The 19,050-nt window shown below is 44.4% G+C and overlaps 1 pseudogene; it reads left to right on the top strand.

The window, feature by feature from the left end:
- Nucleotides 1-261: 261 nt before the first annotated feature.
- Nucleotides 262-15,242, top strand: LOC125532663 (annotated as a pseudogene).
- Nucleotides 15,243-19,050: the final 3,808 nt, after the last annotated feature.

The raw sequence follows: 19,050 nt of genomic DNA, 5'->3' as shown, positions 1-19,050 counted from the left end.
TCGGTTGGATCGTGAAGATGTACGACTACTTCCTCTACGTCGTGTCAGCGCTTCCGCAGTCGGTCTGCGTTGGGTACGTAGACAACACTCTCCCCTCTCGTTGCTATGCATCACATGATCTTGCGTGTGCGTAGGAATTTTTTTGAAATTACTACGAAACCCAACAGAGAAGGTGCCTTCTAGGGGAATCTCCCTCGCCAGCTCTCGTTCGTGACACTCGACGTCCCCCGCGCAATGCATGCCGGTCAAAACCATGCATGCATGGACGCGTTCACGGCCTCTTTGACGTACGTCTGTGCCCACCACAACTTCTGCGAGTGCCAGCGTGGCCGTGCCAATTCCATGGCCATCAAGGTCATCGACCTCCACTTCTTCCTGTCGTCGGCCTGTCATCTGAGCTCCAACGCCAGCGTCGTCCAAGACGTCATCAACCACGGCAAGACCAGACGCCTCGCCTTCCAAGTATCCCCGCCCCCGAGGTAAACTCTGGACCGCAGATCCCTGAGCTAGGGCAGCAGTTCATGTCCTTCTCCTGCTCCTACTAGCCGGCCTTCCGCTCGCTCACGAGGCTGCGCCTTAAGAGCCTTGCGTTCGGGGACTCCGACGTCCCCAGCCTCATTGCTGCTTCCGATAAGCTCGAGCATCTCAACATGAACTCCTGCGGACTGGTCGATCAGCACCACGTGCTAAAGATTGACACACCGTGTTCTGGGATCCAGGAGCTTGAGTTTATGCACTTCCATTGCAAGCGGATCGACCTCATCTCCGTCCCTGGGCTCAGTACGGCATTGTGCCATTCTTGGCGCTCCAAGAACCTCCCCGTGCGCTTTGGCTACGTTCCACAGCTTCGTCAAGTCAGCCTCGCCTGTAAGGCCAAGGCGTGGTAGGTGCCATTCCTGCTCACCAAAGTGCTTCTCAAGAAGGAGTGCAAATAACCTGTTGAAATTGCATCTCAATTTTCGCCACCAAATGGTAAAAGCTAATTTTCTTCTGCACACATATCATATATTGCTACCTCTTGAGCATTGCGTTGGTTTTCCTTTGAAGAGGAAAGGGTGATGCAACAAAGTAGCGTAAGTATTTCCCTCAGTTTTTGAGAACCAAGGTATCAATCCAGTAGGAGGCCGCGCACAAGTCCCTCGCACCTACACAAACAAATAAATCCTCGCAACCAACGCGATAAGGGGTTGTCAATCCCTACACAGTCACTTACGAGAGTGAGATCTGATAGATATGATACGATAATATTTTTGGTATTTTTATGATAAATATGCAAAGTAAAATAAATGGCAAAGGAAATAACTAAGTATTGGAAGATTAATATGATGGAAGATAGACCCGGGGGCCATAGGTTTCACTAGTGGCTTCTCTCAAGAGCATAAGTATTTACGGTGGGTGAACAAATTACTGTTGAGCAATTGACAGAATTGAGCATAGTTATGAGAATATCTAGGTATGATCATGTATATAGGCATCACGTCCGAAACAAGTAGACCTACTCCTACCTACATCTACCACTATTACTCCACACATCGACCGCCATCCAGCATGCATCTAGAGTATTAAGTTCAAGAGAACAGAGTAACGCTTTAAGCAGATGACATGATATAGAGGGATAAACTCATGCAATATGATATAAACCCCATCTTGTTATCCTCGATGGCAACAATACAATACGTGCCTTGCTGCCCCTACTGTCACTGGGAAAGGACACCGCAAGATTGAACCCAAAGCTAAGCACTTCTCCTATTGCAAGAAAGATCAATCTAGTAGGCCAAACCAAACTGATAATTCGAAGAGACTTGCAAAGATAACCAATCATACATAAAAGAATTTAGAGAAGATTCAAATATTGTTCATAGATAAACTTGATCATAAACCCACAATTCATCGGTCTCAACAAACACACCGCAAAAGAAGATTACATCGAATAGATCTCCACAAGAGAGGGGGAGAACTTTGTATTGAGATCCAAAAAGAGAGAAGAAGCCATCTAGCTAATAACTATGGACCCGTAGGTCTGAAGTAAACTACTCACACTTCATCAGAGGGGCTATGGTGTTGATGTAGAAGCCCCCTGTGATCGATGCCCCCTCCGACGGAGTTCCGGAAAAGGCCCCAAGATGGGATCTCGTGGATACAGAAAGTTCCGGCGGTGGAATTAGGGTTTTGGCTCCGTATCGGGTAGTTTGGGGGTACGTGGGTATATATAGGAGGAAGGAGTACGTCGGTGGAGCAACAGGGGGCCCACGACGATGGAGGGCGCACCTGGGGGGGGGGGGGGGGGGGGGGGTAGGCGCGCCCCCTACCTCATGCCTTCCCCGTTGATTGCTTGACGTAGGGTTCGAGTCCTCTGGATCATGTTCGTTTCGAAAATCACGTTCCCGAAAGTTTCATTCCGTTTGGACTCCGTTTGATATTATTTTTCTGCGAAACCCTAAAATAGGCAAAAAAAACAACAATTCTGGGCCGGGCCTCCGGTTAATAGGTTAGTCCCAAAAATAATATAAAAGTGTATAATAACGCCCAATAATGTCCAAAACAGAATATACTATAGCATGGAACAATCAAAAATTATATATACGTTGGAGACGTATCAAGCATCCCCAAGCTTAATTCCTGCTCGTCCTCGAGTAGGTAAATGATTAAAACAGAATTTTTGATGTGGAATGCTACTTGGCATAATTTCAATGTAATTCTTCTTAATTGTGGTATGAATATTCAGATCTGAAAGGTTCAAGACAAAAGTTCAATATTGACATAGAAATAATAATACTTCAAGCATACTAACTAAGCAATTATGTCTCTTCAAAATAACATGGCCAAAGAAAGTTATCCCTACAAAATCATATAGTCTGGCTATGCTCTATCTTCACCACACAAAGTATTTAAATCGTGCACAACCCCGATGACAAGCCAAGCAATTGTTTCATACTTTTGGTGTTCTCAAACTTTTTCAATCTTCATGCAATACATGAGCGTGAGCCATGGAAATAGCACTTTAGGTGGAATAGAATGGTGGTTGTGGAGGAGACAAAAAAGGGAAAGATAGTCTCACATCAACTAGGCGTATCAACGGGCTATGGAGATGCCCATCAATAGATATCAATGTGAGTGAGTAGGGATTGCCATGAAACGGATGCACTAGAGCTATAAGTATATGAAAGGTCAACAAAAGGAACTAAGTGGGTGTGCATCCAACTCGCTTGCTCACGAAGACCTAGGGCATTTTGAGGAAGCCCATCTTTGGAATATACAAGCCAAATTCTATAATGAAAAATTCCCACTAGTATATGAAAGTGATAACATAGGAGACTCTCTATTATGAAGATCATGGTGCTACTTTGAAGCACAAGTGTGGTAAAAGGATAGTATCATTGCCCCTTCTCTCTTTTTCTCTCATATTTTTTTATTTGGGCCTTTTCCTTTTTTATGGCCTCTTTTTTTATTTGGGCTTCTTTGGCCTCTTTTTTTATTTTATTTTTCGTCCGGAGTCTCATCCCGACTTGTGGGGGAATCATAGTCTCCATCATCCTTTCCTCACTTGGGACAATGCTCTAAAAATGATGATCATCACATTTTTATTTACTTACAACTCAACAATTACAACTCAATACTTGGAACAAAATATGACTCTATGTGAATGCCTCCGGCGGTGTACCGGGATATGTAATGAATCAAGAGTGACATGTATGAAAGAATTATGAACGGTGGCTTTGCCACAAATACAATGTCAACTACATGATCATGCAAAGCAATATGACAATGATGGAGCGTGTCATAGTAAACGGAATGGTGGAAAGTTGCATGGCAATATATCTCAGAATGGCTATGGAAATGCCATGATAGGTAGGTATGGTGTCTGTTTTGAGGAAGGTATATGGTGGGTGTATGATACCGGCGAAAGGTGTGCGGTATTAGAGAGGCTAGCAATGGTGGAAGGAAGAAAAGTGCGTATGATCCATGGACTCAACCTTAGTCATAAAGAACTCATATACTTATTGAAAAAATCTACAAGTTATCAAAGCAAAGTATTACGCGCATGCTCCTAGGGGGATAGATTGGTAGGAAAAGACCATCGCTCGTCCCTGACCGCCACTCATAAGGAAGATAATCAATAAATAAATCATGCTCCGACTTCATCACATAACGGTTCACCATACGTGCATGCTACGGGAATCATAAACTTTAACACAAGTATTTCTCAAATTCACAACTACTTTACTAGCATGACTCTAATATTACCATCTCCTTATCTCAAAACAATTATCAAGTATCAAACTTCTCATAGTATTCAACACACCCATAAGAAAACTTCTATTAATCTTGAATGCCTAACATAATTAAAGCAAATTACCATGCTGTTTTGTAGGACTCTCAAAATAATCTAAGTGAAGCATGAGAGAACAATAGTTTCTATAAAACAAATCCACCGACGTGCTCTAAAAGATATAAGTGAAGCACTAGAGCAAAAACTATATAACTCAAAAGATATAAGTGAAGCACATAGAGTATTCTAAGAATTTCCGAATCATGTGTCTCTCTCTCAAAAGGTGTGTACAGCAAGGATGATTGTGTAAAACTAACAAATAAAGACTCAAATAATACAAGACGCTCCAAGCAAAACATATATCATGTGGTAAATAAAAATATAGCTCCAAGTAAAGTTACCGATGGAAGTAGACGAAAGAGGGGATGCCTTCCGGGGCATCCCCATGCTTTGGCTTTTAGGTGTCCTTAAATTATCTTGGGGTGCCATGGGCATCCCCAAGCTTAGACTCTTTCCACTCCTTGTTCCATAATCCATCAAATCTTTTACCCAAAACTTGAAAACTTCACAACACAAAACTTAAAGTAGAAAATCTCGTGAGCTCCGTTAGCGAAAGAAAACAAAACACCACTTCAAGGTACTGTAATGAACTCATTCTTTATTTATATTAGTGTTAAACCTACTTTATTCCAACTTCTCTATGGTCTATAAACTATTTTACTAGCCATAGATTCATCAAAATAAGCAAACAACACACGAAAAACAGAATCTGTCAAAAACAGAACAGTCTGTAGTAATGTGTAGCTAACGCAAGATCTGGAACCCCAAAAATTCTAAAATAAATTTCTGGACGTGAGGAATTTATTTATTAATCATTTTCAAAAAGAATTAACTAAATAGAACTTTCCAAATAAAAATGGCAGCAATTCTTGTGAGTGCTAAAGTTTCTGTTTTTTACAGCAAGATTAAAAAGACTTTCCCCAAGTCTTACGAACGGTTCTACTTGGCACAAACACTAATTAAACACAAAAAACACAACCAAAACAGAGGCTAGATAAATTATTTATTAAATAACATAAAGGAAAAATATTGAGTTGTCTCCGAACAAGCGCTTTTCTTTAAAGCCTTATAGCTAGGCATAATATTTCAATGATGCTCACATGAAAGACAAGAATTGAAGCACAAAGAGAGCATCATAAAACACGTGACAAACACATCTAAGTCTAACGTACTTCCTATACATAGGAATCTTATAGGCAAACAAATTATCAAGGCAAGCAAAAACTAGCATATGCAAGAAAGCGGAAAGAAACAGTAGCAATCTCAACATAACGAGAGGTAATTTAGTAACATGAAAATTTATACCACCATATTTTCCTCTCCCATAATAATTACATGTAGGATCATAAGCAAATTCAACAAAATAGCTATCACATAAAATATTTTCAACACGATCCACATGCATGCAAAGTTGACACTCTTCCAAAATAGTAGGATTAACATTAACTAAAGTCATGACTTCTCCAAACCGACTTTTATCAAAATTTTCATAAGATTGAACATTCTCCAAATATGTGGGATCTAAAGTTGACACTCCTACAAACCCACTTTCAATAACATTGCAAACACTATTATCAATCTCATATTCATCATGGGGCTTAAATAAATTTTCAAGATCAAAAGAAGAATCACCCCAATCATGATCATTACAACAAGTAGTAGACATAGCAAAACTAGCATCCCCAAGCTTAGGGTTTTGCATATTATAAGCACAATTGACATTAATAGAACTTATACTATCATCATTGCAATCATGCTTTTTATTCAAAGATTCATCGTGAATCACTCCATAAAGTACTTTATCACAATTTTCAGATTCATGAATTTCAAGCAAAACTTCATAAAGATAATCTAGTGCACAAAACTCACTAGCAATTGGTTCATCATAATTTGATATCTTAAAAAGATTAGCAAGCGGATGAGGATCCATAGATATTTAGGTTCTCTGTTTAGTAATAAATAAACAACTATTCCAACCAAATGAGCAAATGAGCCAAGTAAGACATCAAATCAAATGGAAAGACGAGCAGAAGAAGGGCAAATAAAACAACAATGGTGAAGTGGGGGGAGAGGCAAATGAGAGGCAAATGGCAAATAATGTAATGCAGGAGATAAGGGTTTGTGATGGGTACTTGGTATGTCTTGACTTGCAACGATGCCACAAATGACTCGTTGTCGGGAGTCAAATCTTGACTTGTCTTGCGCGAACCTCCCCGGCAACGGCGCCAGAAATCCTTCTTGCTACCTCTTGAGCACTGCGTTGGTTTTCCCTTGAAGAGGAAAGGGTGATGCAGCAAAGTAGCGTAAGTATTTCCCTCAGTTTTTGAGAACCAAGGTATCAATCCAGTAGGAGGCCGCACACAAGTCCCTCGTACCTACACAAACAAATAAATCCTCGCAACCAACGCAATAAGGGGTTGCCAATCCCTACACGGTCACTTACGAGAGTGAGATCTGATAGATATGATAGGATAATATTTTTGGTATTTTTATGATAAAGATGCAAAGTAAAATAAATAGCAAAGGAAATAACTAAGTATTGTAAGATTAATATGATGGAAGATAGACCCGGGGGGCATAGGTTTCACTAGTGGCTTCTCTCAAGAGCATAAGTATTTATGGTGGGTGAACAAATTACTGTTGAGCAATTTACAGAATTGAGCATAGTTATGAGAATATCTAGGTATGATCATGTATATAGGCATCACGTCCAAAACAAGTAGACCGACTCCTGCCTGCATCTACTACTATTACTCCACACATCGACCGCTATCCAGCATGCATCTAGAGTATTAAGTTCAAGAGAACAGAGTAACGCTTTAAGCAAGATGACATGATGTAGAGGGATAAACTCATGCAATATGATATAAACCCCATCTTGTTATCCTCGATGGCAACAATATAATACGTGCCTTGCTGCCCCTACTATCACTGGGAAAGGACACCGCAAGATTGAACCCAAAGCTAAGCACTTCTCCCATTGCAAGAAAGATCAATCTAGTATGCCAAACCAAACTGATAATTCGAAGAGACTTGCAAAGATAACCAATCATACATAAAAGAATTTAGAGAAGATTCAAATATTGTTCATAGATAAACTTGATCATAAACCCACAATTCATCGGTCTCAACAAACACACCACAAAATAAGATTACATCGAATAGATCTCCAGAAGAGAGGGGGAGAACTTTGTATTGAGATCCAAAAAGAGAGAAGAAGCCATCTAGCTAATAACTATGGACCCGTAGGTCTGAATTAAACTACTCACACTTCATCGGAGGGGCTATGGTGTTGATGTAGAAGCCCTCCGTGATCGATGCCCCCTCCGGCGGAGCTCCGGCAAAGGCCCCAAGATGGGATCTCGTGGATACAGAAAGTTACGGCGGTGGAATTAGGGTTTTGGCTCCGTATCTGGTAGTTTGGGGTACGTAGGTATATATAGGAGGAAGGAGTACGTCGGTGGAGAAACAGGGGGCCCACGAGGGTGGAGGGCGCGCCTGGGGGGGGTAGGCGCCCCCCTACCTCGTGCCTTCCTCGTTGATTGCTTGACGTAGGGTCCAAGTCCTCTGGATCATGTTCGTTCCGAAAATCACGTTCCCGAAGGTTTCTGTAACGCCCCGTATGTAACTTGCCATATTTGTATTCCAACTCTTGCCATTTCCGGCACTAAGTTATGATATTTCCTCGTTGTCGGGTTTTTGTCTTCGTGTTGCTTTTGTCTTTGTCATGCATCTCATATCATTTCATCTTGTGCATCGCATTTGCATACGTGTTCGTCTCATGCATCCGTGCATTTTCCCCGTTGTCCGTTTTGCATTCCAGCGCTCCTATGTCCTCCGGTGTCCCCTTCTACCTCTTTTCGTGTGCGGGTATTAAACGTTTTTGGATTGGACCGAGACTTGCCAAGCAGCCTTGGTTTACTACCGGTAGACCGCCTGTCAAGTTTTGTGCCATTTGGACTTCGTTTGATACTCCAACGGTTAACCGAGGGACCGTAAAGGCCTCGTGTGTGTTGCAGCCCAACACCTCTCCAAAGTGGCCCAAAACCCACCTAAACCCCCTCCATCATTTAGGTTGTTCGATCACAATCACGTGGCCGAAAACCTTGCTCAATTTGGAGCCTCCTAGCTCCCTCTACCTATAAAAAGGCCACTCCCCCAAAAATTCCGGATCCATACCACCCTAACCCTAGCTCCCCTCTTCTCCGCGCGGCCGGACACGTTCGTCGCCGCCGGACAACCCTGCCGCCGCCAATCACACGCCGCCACGTGGCCCGGCCGCCTCCTCCCACCGCGCGGCCCGCCGGAGCCCATCGCGGGCCCCTCCGGCCCGAAGCGGTCGCCGCCCTGTTCCGCTCCGCCCCGCCGCCCGGGCCTCCCACGCCCTCGAGCGCCGCCGCCTGCCGCCCAGCGCCGCACCTCGTCGGCCACCGCTGCCTCGCCCGGTCACCGCCGCCCCGTCCTCGCCGCCTCGCCGCCCGACCTCGCCGCGCCGTCCCCGACTCCGGCCGCCGCCCTCCGCGCCGTCCCCGACTCTGGCCACCGCGGCGCGTCTCCGGCGAGCATTGTTCTCGCAACCTCAGTTTCCGTGCCGCCCGATCCGGATCGAGATTTGGAAACCCTAACAGTTGACCTAATTTTGCCCCGTTTCAGTAATTTTTGCATATTTTCATCATGCCATAACTCTGCATCCGTGGCTCCGTTTTGGGCGTGTAGCATATCAAATTGTTCGTCTCGACGAGTACTTCATTTCATTCCATTGCACCATGTTCATATGAGCTCATCTTGATGCCCTAAATGCTGTTGCAAGAGGGCTATGCAATGTTAGTTTCAGATTTTTATCAGTAATTGGACATTTGTCATTTTTGTCATGTTTAATGTGTTCCTCCTATGAACTTGAGCCCTACATGTGTTTTGAAGTATGCCATGCCATCTTTACAGGGGTGTATGCCATGTATTTTTGTGATCTTTGTGGTGACTAGCACAAGCATGCAAAGTAGCTCTCGTGATGTTGCTAATTTCAGGGACTTAGAAATCTTCTAAGTCTTTGCCCTGTTAATATTTTTATGCCATGTATTCATGTTGCTACAGAGTGATCCATGCCTCTTTTGAGCATGATCAATAAGGATGTTTTGTAGATATTGTTGTGCTCTTTCCATCCATGTCTTTGTTTGCAATTATGGAGCACCCTAGCTTGACTCAATCGAGCTCTACTTTTGCTATAAAATGTTCCTGGCAGAATGTTTACGTGTTAAACATTTTTGCCGATGTTGTTGTAGTTGATCCATGCATGCTATGTTGTTGTTCTTGCCATGTTTAGCTTCTATGCCATGTCTATTTGCTGGGTGTATGCTTAGTTTTTCATGCAATGCTTTGTGGTGAGTGCATCAAGCTCGTAAACATGCCTACTTAATATCTGTTTTGCCATGTTCCAGTTTTCTACCAATTCTGAATCTGTTAACGATAATTGCTATGTCCACATGGTTGCCATTGTATTTTCTGATCCCTTTTGGCTTATGGTCAGTAAGGGACTTTTGTTGTATGCTTTGAGTAGCTTCATGCCATGGCTTGCTTTGCCATGATATGTTCCTGTAGCATGTTGTTATCTTGCTCTAAAGATTGCTTCCAGATGTTAAATTCCTGACATGTTATTTTCACTAAGTCTGAAACATGATATCTTCTGCACTTTTGCCATGCTTGTTTGAACCTGCTATTGAGTGAATTAGCTGTAGCTCAGTGTTCATCTTTTGTCAAGCATCTTGATTGGATCCCTGCCATGTATTTTGTTGTTATGTTAGAGTGCAGTAGCTCGTTGTTCTTGATGCTTTTAGATGGCCTCGTGCTGTTAATCGCAGATCGGTGCCATATTTGTTTTGCTTGTCATTTGCAAACCGTGCATCCGATTCCGGTGATATTTATATCGATTTCGACCGAAATCAACTCATCTTTCCAGTGGCACTCTTGGTTTTCCAAGTTGAGGCCAGGTTCAATCTTTCCTTTCCGAAGCATGCATATGCATCGCATATCACATCCCGCATATCATGCCATGTGTTGCATCATGTTGCTTGTGCATTGCACATGGTTGATTGTGTCTCCCTTTGATTGTGTTCTTGCTTGGGTAGAGCCGGGAGACGAGTACGTGATCGAGGAGCCCGTTGAGTACGCTTACGAGGATTAAGCTAACATCAACTCGGGGAACTTTGCAGGCAAGATGACCATACCCTTGAAATCACTTCTATCTTTGCTTGCTAGATGCTCGCTCTTTTGCTATGCCTATGCTACGATACCTACCACTTGCTTATCATGTCTCCCATATTGCCATGTCAAACCTCTAACCCACATTGTCCTAGCAAACCGTTGTTTGGCTATGTTACCGCTTTGCTCAGCCCCTCTTATAGCATTGCTAGTTGCAGGTGAAGATTGGAGTTTGTTCCTTGTTGGAACATGTTTATGGTTGGGATATCATTATTATATCTTGTCTATTTTAATGCACCTATATACTTGGAAAAGGGTGGAAGGCTCGGCCTTATGCCTGGTGTTTTGTTCCACTTTTGCCGCCCTAGTTTCCGTCATACCGGTGTTATGTTCCTTGATTTTGCGTTCCTTACACGGTTGGGTTATAATGGGAACCCCTTGACAGTTCGCCTTGAATAAAACTCCTCCTTACACGGTTGGGTTTTACCATTCGCCACCTAGCCTCTTTTCCCTTGGGTTCCGCGGACTCAAGGGTCATCTTTATTTTAAACCCCCGGGCCAGTGCTCCTCTGAGTGTTGGTCCAAACTAGAGCCCCTTGCAGCGCCACCTCGGAGAAACTCGAGGGTTGGTTTTAGTTGTATGGATTGCTTATCCGGTGTGCCCTGAGAACGAGATATGTGCAGCTCCTATCGGGATTTGTCGGCACATTCGGGTGGCTTTGCTGGTTTAGTTTTACCATTGTCGAGATGTCTTGTAACCGGGATTCCGAATCTGATCGAATTATCTTGGGAGAAGGAATATCCTTCGTTGACCGTGAGAGCTTGTGATGGGCTAAGTTGGGACACCCCTGCAGGGATTTGATATTTCGAAAGCCGTGCCCGCGGTTATGGGTAGATGGAAATTTGTTAATGTTCGGTTATAGATAACCTTGAAACTTAACTTAATTAAAATGAATCAACAGAGTGTGTGGCCGTGATGGTCTCTTTTCGGCGGAGTCCGGGAAGAGAACACGGTCTCGTGTTATGCTTGAACGTAGGTTATTCTAGGATCACTTCTTGATCATAGTTGATCGATCGTGCCTTTGCTTTCTCTTCTCGCTCTCATTTGCGTATGTTAGCCACCATATATGCTAGTGCTTGTTGCAGCTCCACCTCATACCTTTTACCCTACCTATAAACTTAAATAGTCTTGATCGCGAGGGTGTGAGATTGCTGAGTCCCCGTGACTCACAGGTTCCTTCCAAAACCAGATGTAGGGACCGATGATATCGCTTCAGGAGATGCAACTGAGCTCAAGTGGGAGTTCGATGAGGACTCAGGACGATACTACGTTTCCTTTCCAGACGATCAGTAGTGGTGCCCAGTTGGGGCGATCGGGAACTTTGTTGCATTTGGGGTTGTTCTTTATTTTGGTTCCGTAGTCGGACCTTGATTGTATCTGGATGAATGTAATGATATTTATGCTATTGTGTGACGTGGCGAGTGTAAGCCAACTATGTATCTCTTTTCCTTATTCATTACATGGGTTGTGTGAAGATTACCCCACTTGCGACATTGCTTATAATGCGGTTATGCCTCTAAGTCGTGCTTCGACACATGGGAGATATAACCGCATCGTGGGCGTTACAGTTTCATTCCGTTTGGACTCTGTTTGATATTCTTTTTCTGCGAAACCCTAAAATAGGCAAAAAACAGCAATTTTGGGCTGGGCCTCCGGTTAATAGGTTAGTCCCAAAAATAATATAAAAGTGTATAATAAAGTCCAATAATGTCCAAAAGAGAATATAATATAGCATGGAACAATAAAAAATTATAGATACGTTGGAGACGTATCATATATATGCTCTTCTTTACTGACTAGTAAATGCGCACGTGCGACGCACGTTAATATTTTAGGCAATATATTAATTGCATGTGTTGCATGTTAATATTTAGGCAATATATTAATTGCACGTGGATATTATGTATGCTATTATTTGTGTGTTAATTCTGCAGTTAGTACAATATTTGGTATGGTATTAATTGCATGTTAAACACGTTGAATGCCCGCTATTGGAGCAGTCTTGGTCGTTGGATTGACTTAGTTTGATGGCCGAGATCAATTGGATCTGCCTTTTTGGATCTTTTTATATTGGTATAGATATAGATAATCTCAGCTGTCTATTTGTGTTCTTCTTCTTGGTGTAGATATGGATTCAATCAGAACATCTGAAGCATCTCACTGCCATATTCAGAAATCTGACCGAAGTGTCTTTTTCTGGTATCTTCCCTGAGTGTGATCTGAGCTGGACCATATTTATCCTCGAAGATGCACCTGCCCTGTACAAGTTTACAGTAAGCCTGTTACTCTACCTTCTTTTTAATTTAATTAATCCACACCTTAGCCTGGATATGACTCCGTCTAGTACGATAGGTTTCCGAATATTCAGTATTAACAACAAACGAGAAAGTTAATCTGATTTTCAATCACTCACCAACTGTAGTCTTATCACAGGTAGTATTTTAGAAGTAGCGCATAGAGTATGCATAGTAATTGGGATATATGGAAGACATGGATTGTATTGTATATGAATGATAGTGCAATGCAAACAATAGTTATAGTATTCCATTTATATTTTGCAGAGAGACAATGCCCGTGCAAGACAATAAATAAATAAATCATGTTTTTTTTGCGGGTGATTGGCCAGTTCGCTCGGTCCGTCCCGGGCTTCGGCGTCGCCCATCGGTCCTTGAAAACATGACTAGGTGGTCGGTCCGATCCTGTCTGGACCACCGGCAGCCAGTCCAAAAGGTCGCTCGGTGAGGGACCAAAACGGTGCGGACAGTGTCCACCCTACACTGGCTTGATAAAGTGGAGAGCATGCGTCTTGACTCCAAGCTCCGTGTCTCCATCTTCATCGGCATCCGGCATGATGAAGCGGACGGGAAGCGGCGACGCGGCGTCATGGTGCTGAGCTCCTCATCCTTGTCTTCGGCAGCTTCCACGTGGTGAAGTGTTTCACTCGAGGTGCAAGTTGGTGAAGCAACTCCAGCGTAACCATGCATGGGCCGGGCATCATCGTCCGAAGTCATGGCATGTGGACGTAGCAGTTAGTGGGCAACGTGATTGGCGCACTCTGGATGGCTATGTTGGAGAGCTTGACGTGAACACGACGACCCTACAACGATGGCGCCGATGGTTTGCTGCATCTTTACAATTTCAGGGGTCTTGTGTGACAGCTCCATCCATCATCATCGTGTTATGCTTGCATACATAATCTCACCGTTCACAAGGATTAGCCACGCCTCAATCATCAGCTGAGTGGTCCACCGGGTACATGTGCGCCTCTGACGAGCCCAACGGCCTACTCTTCAGCCTTTACGTTTATGTGCTGCTCGCTCCTGGCTGCCCCCTTGGAGCACTCGCCCGTGCTCTTTTGTCTCCAGATGCTCACGCCAGATGCAATCGGCTATGATTGTTCTTACCTTGGTGCATTTTGTGCCCGTTCTCTTAACCTCCCCTTGCTGCATACTTGAATTGTGTTTTTTTAGTGTGTGTGCTTGTGTGCAGGTCAGACTCCCATAAACTGTTTAAAAAAGGAATCTTCATAGACGAGTACGTGCTGGGTTGCGTACATGCCTTATATCTGAAGTAGTGTTATGTAGATTTATTTTTAAATCTCAACCGTCTATATTTAGCATTAACACAAAATCAACGGATATAGAAGGATGACCTATGGAGAACTATGAAATCTTTCGTCTTTTAATATTAGGTATAGATAACCCACACCTTAGCCTCGATATCATGACTCCGTCTAGTATGACAGCCAGGTTTCCGAATATTCAACATTAATAACACACAAGAAAGTTAATCTGATTTTCAATCACTCACCAACTCTAGTCTATCAGATACTCCTATTTTAGAAGAGTACGCATAGTAATTGGGATATATGGAACACATGGATTGTATTGTATATGGATGATATTGCAATGCAAATAAAAAGTTCTGGCATTCCATTTATATTTTGCAGAGAGACAACGTCCGTGCAAGACCAAAAATAAATAAATCATGTTGGATCGCACTAGTGTTAGAGTTACCTGAAGCATATTAGCATATTTTACTTTGCCTAGGATTTAGTTCATGCAAGGTTGTCCAAACTCTACACAGACATACACTTAGATTAGATACTACTCCCTCCGTCCCATAATGTAAGACATTTTTTGACATTAGTTACATTGTGGGATGAAGGGAGTAGTACTGAACATGTTGCAAATTTTTAAATGACAGATATATTTAGTTTGTACTATTATTACATTGTCCTACATGGGTTGGTGTCGAGTTCAATCAACTTATCTTATTTGTCTTGTATGCCCTTGAATGAAGCTAACTTGAGAGTGGCATGCATGTGCCATACCGTCCGAGGACAGTGCCGAGAAGACCAACGTGGTGTGGGAACCATCCAAGGATTCGAAGCACCTAAACTTGAAGTTGCTCCGGATGTATGGTTTTGAGGATGAAGACAAGGTGACAAACTACATAAGGCTAGTAATGGAGTGAGCTGTGGGGCTGAAGAGAATCGAGTTGCATGGTGAAGTCCCATGCGAGAAATGCGATGCCATTTACCCAAGGAGATCCCAGGTGGATAAAGGTCGCAGGCGTCGGATCAAGGAGCGACTCACACATGAATCCTCCTTGACCATGGGGATGATAATGCTCATAGCAGCTATGCCCGCGTGATAGGGATTGAACCGTCCCGCTGGTGAACGATTGCACCTAAGGGCATCTCCAGCCGCGCCCCAACAGGGTCCCCCAGGCCACTTTTTCAGCGCCGGCGCCGAAAAAACGGCCCAGTCGCGCCCCCAGGACGCTAAAAATCGCCGGTTCGGACCTTTTTTCCGCCCGGCGGTCACAGGCCGAACCCGGCGCTGGGGAGCAGTTGGGGGCTCCGGCGCTAGGGAAAAGCATGCCTGGCCCACACCGACAGGGGAAAAATCAAGGTTTTCTTCCCCCGGCTCGCCTCGCACCCCCCGCGCCCTCGGCCACCACTAGCTATATCCCGGCGACGGCCGCCGCCCTACTCCGCTAGATAGCCATTCCCCGCCGGAAAATAGCAGCACTTCGCCGCAGCAGCCCCTCCCACAGCAGCTGGGCGTTTTCGGCCGCCGTTTCCGGCCGCGGAGGCGCGGTTTAACGGCGGGTACATGCCCACCGAGCGCAAGGTGTTCGGCCTTTTGCCTGCCTCGGCGATGGACTCGGATGAGGAGGAAGAGCTCGCCACGCTGCTGGAGAGAAAGCCGCGGCCGACGTCCAGGAAGAAGAGCATCTCATGGTGCTCGCTGCCTCGCCCAGCTGCTGGCGAGCAATGAAAAGCCGCGGCGAGGTGGCTCGGCGCCGGGGCGGATGAAAGCAAAGAACCGGCATCGTCTCCAAGGCTACTGCATGCTCTACTCCGACTACTTCGCCGATGCTCCACTTCATGGCGAGAGAACATTTCGGCGCCATTATCGGATGAGCCGAAAGCTCTTCCTCAGGATTGTGAATTCCATCCGGGAGTTCGACAACTACTTCAAGTGCAAGATGGATTGCACGGGCGCTCTTGGATTCACCTCCATCCAGAAGTGCACGACAACGATGAGGATGCTTGCATATGGAGCTCCCAGTGATTCACTCGACGACTATGGGCGCATGGCCGAGTCCACCAGCATAGAATGTTTCTACAAGTTCTGTCGGGCAGTGGTGGCAGTGTTTGGGCCACAATACTTGAGAACACCCAATGCGGAAGACACTGCTCGGATCCTAGCCCAGAATGCAGCAAGAGGATTTCCTGGGATGCTTGGAAGCATCAACTCCATGCATTGGAAATGGAAGAATTGCCCATTTGATTGGCAGGGGATGTACAAAGGCGCGAAAGGCGGTTGCAGTGTGGTGCTTGAGGCGGTAGCCACACAGGACCTCTGGATTTGGCACTCCTTCTTTGGTATGCTAGGAACTCACAATGACATCAACGTGCTGCAGTGCTCTCCTGTTTTTGCCAAGCTCGTTGAGGGCCATTCTCCTCCGGTGAACTTCGAGATCAATGGGCACCAATACAACAAGGGGTACTATCTAGCTGACGGCATCTATCCGAGATGGTCGACATTTGTGAAGACGATCTCAAACCCTGTGGCAGGAGGCAAGAACGCCTGGTTTGCGAAGCTTCAGGAGGCTTGCAGGAAGGATGTCGAGCGGGCATTTGGTGTGCTCCAATCTTGATTTGCTGTTGTTCGGTACCCCGCTCAGACCTGGTCCAAAGATCAAATGTGGGAGATTATGACTTGCTGTGTCATCTTGCACAACATGATCATCGAGAGCGAGCAAGAAGACCCAGTGTTTGGCACTGAACCATACTACAGGCAGGGTCCTCTAGCCGAAGTTGATCACCAACTACCGGCAACTTGGACTGCCTGTCTCAGTATGCGTCAGGAGATCCGAGACCCACAGGTGCATCATCAACTGCAGAAAGATCTGATTGAGCACCTATGGAGGCTCAAGGGGGACACCGTGTGATGAAATACGAGTTTTTATTTGTTGAACTATATAATTTGTATTGAACTATTTGTTGTTGTACTATTTTGTTGAAGTATTTGATTTTTCTGTGATGAAATATGTGATAAGAAATAATTGTGTTGATAATTGAACGCCGAGACACGGCGAAACCACGCCGAATATGGGCCTATTCTCGCCCATATGGGCCCTTTATTCGCTGAAATTGGGCTGCAAAGTGGGCCAATTTCGGCGTCTGGGGACGAGCTTGGGGCGACGACTGGGCGCAAAACAGCCCCCAGCGCGATTGTATCGTCGGCTCGCCCCCAGGGGGCGATTTTTATGCGTCCTTGGGGGAGCCAACGGCTGGAGATGCCCTAACCACCAGCGCTCATGAGCTTTCATGTTATGGAACGCCCAGTAATAATTTAATTTCTAGGTACTGATAGCCTAAGAGTACTTCATCAGTGTGGACCTCGCAGTGTAGCTAAATTGTGTGTGCTACAATCTGGATGCATGTTTTTCTTTTGAGTACTTGCATACTGTAGTTGCATCATGTTGTGGGCATCACTCAAATTCTTCACTTCTTAGGGAATCTTTGTTCTTTGTTTTGCTTTCTAAAACACTGGTGGTTTATTTAATGGAAATCGACAAGGTAATGTGTCAAGGTAACAGAGCTTGAGAGCGCACCATGCCTGCTCATGACTGATTGCTACACAAATGAGTTGTATTAATTTTTGAAGGATATGTTCAAGAATGATCTACTTTGTTTTCTTCAAGAATTCTTCAATAAAATTGTTGATCTAACCGGCATTAATAAGCTAAAAGCTAGAGCCACTGGACTGAGTCCATCACGGCGAGCTGAGAGAACTCGACACCAAGGGGGTGGAAATAATGCTACATCCTATTATAAAATCCGAGGCGAGAAACACAACATGATATTTGATGATAGAGTTAGGGCTTCTTTGATTCAAAGGATTCTCAAAGTAATTTTGAAGGATTCTAATCCTTAGGAATTTTTCCTATCTTGGTTGTTTAATTCATAGGATTGTAAACCATAGAAATTTTTGCATAGGATTCATTTGCACTAGATTTCATAGGAAATATCCCATCCACCCAAACCTCTTTGAAAGAATCCTGCGTTTTTTCTATACACAATCAAACACTCAGTACAATCCTATAGGATTCAAGACGACATTCCACTCTAATTCCATGTTTTTCCTATTCCCGCGTTTTGGAAATCCTACAAATCAAAGAGGCCCAAGCCCTTAGTTTGAACCCTACATCTACAGGGGCTCTTGTTCATGTGCTACTTCATGTATATTAGATCAATATATATAATCTAACAGGTAGAGACTCTAAAGGGGCAGTTTTACTCATCAAAACATGCACTACAGAAAAATACACTTTCGTGATGATACGTGTTTGTCACAGTAGGTCACGTTTTCTGTCATGCATGTACATCCATGACAATTTTATGACAGAATCAAGATAGTCATACCTGTGCTGTCATAGAAGTGTTCCATGACATTACCAAAATTATCATCACGGAAGTGTCCACTTCCATGACGATAAATCGCGCGTCACAGAAGTGCTTTAGTCAAGGGTGACCGACACGTGGCATCCACCGTAATGGAACGTCGTTAAGCTATCGGGTCCGGTTTTAGATCCGATAACCCGTTAACAGCCCCAACCAATGGGGATTTTCCACGTGTAAAATCATCATTGGCTAGAGGAAACACGTGTTGGCTCACCGTTGGGACAGATATCATCCACTCATTGGACCCAAAGCGCCTATGATACGTCGACACGTGGCACGGCCCAACAGAGGCCCATTCTTGTGAAAAGGCCGGCCCGTTTGACTTGGTTAAAAGGTGGCAGGCCAGCCCACGGCAAGCCTGTTAACGGCATGTTCGCATATAGCCCATTTATAGCCCGCTAACCTAGGTCCCGTTTACGACCTATCCGAATTAGGCCCAGTAGCGTCATCTGGGCCGTCTAATATAATTCCAGCCCGTTTTTA

Source organism: Triticum urartu, chromosome 1 (genome assembly GCF_003073215.2).
Source record: "Triticum urartu cultivar G1812 chromosome 1, Tu2.1, whole genome shotgun sequence".
NCBI classification, from domain to species: Eukaryota; Viridiplantae; Streptophyta; class Magnoliopsida; order Poales; family Poaceae; genus Triticum; species Triticum urartu.
The sequence above is the reverse complement of the archived record's forward strand: the minus strand, read 5'-3'. Positions and strand labels throughout refer to the sequence as shown.